The following is a 770-nucleotide window of genomic DNA, read 5'->3' as shown; positions in this document are numbered from 1 at the left end:
ATTATCAAAATTCATTTTATAAAATTCCCTTCATTCACCAGATGTTTTCCAGTCAGACAATGGAGGTATTTTTGTTGTCTTTGTTGTGAGCATCTAAATTTTTTCATGGAAGTACTAAACATGCTAAATATACTAAATAAGATGACCCACATTTGTACATACTTCCTAAGAATAAGGTTCAAAATAGGGTTTCTGATCAACACAAATATATGAATATTTAGGGCACAAACATAAAACAATTAAATGTCTACTTGTAACATTTATTTTCTTGATTTATATAGTTTGTATTACATGCAATATTACTTTACAAATATTGGTTGTTTCTCCACACTCTTATTTCATGCAACAATATTATTCAAACGGAATCTTCACTGCAACTTCAACATCAATGTCTTTGTCATTACCAGAAGCCCTTTTTAAGTCATGTATCATAAATTAATCAGTACAACTACAATGCTTAGTGTGGTGCTTGGCACATGTTAAGTGTTTAATAAGTCTTTGCTATGCTATTTTTAGCTAACTGAATACAATTTTCTAGGATATATCATCCTCCTTTCCCAACTGTCTAAATTATTTTGAGATACAGCAGTTTCTGATACCATGTATGATGGAATTCCTCTCAGTAGGAAATTCATTTCAAGCCCCATGTACCATTCACATAAAATTAGGATAGTATTTTTAATCTGGCATAAAAATCAGTAAACTCCATGACATAGCCAACTCCCATATTACTATGCTGTAAATGTCCTCTAAAAAAACTCCTTTACATG

At 30.8% G+C, this 770-nt stretch overlaps 1 protein-coding gene across 1 annotated transcript in view; it reads right to left on the bottom strand.

The window, feature by feature from the left end:
• LOC144234535 (rab proteins geranylgeranyltransferase component A 1-like) overlaps nt 1-770 on the bottom strand; it is an 82,088-nt gene that overhangs the window by 38,897 nt on the left and 42,421 nt on the right. The window lies entirely within an intron of this gene.

Source organism: Crocuta crocuta, unplaced genomic scaffold (assembly GCF_008692635.1).
Source record: "Crocuta crocuta isolate KB4526 unplaced genomic scaffold, BGI_CrCroc_1.0 scaffold1676, whole genome shotgun sequence".
In the NCBI taxonomy this organism is placed as follows: Eukaryota; Metazoa; Chordata; class Mammalia; order Carnivora; family Hyaenidae; genus Crocuta; species Crocuta crocuta.
The sequence above is the reverse complement of the archived record's forward strand: the minus strand, read 5'-3'. Positions and strand labels throughout refer to the sequence as shown.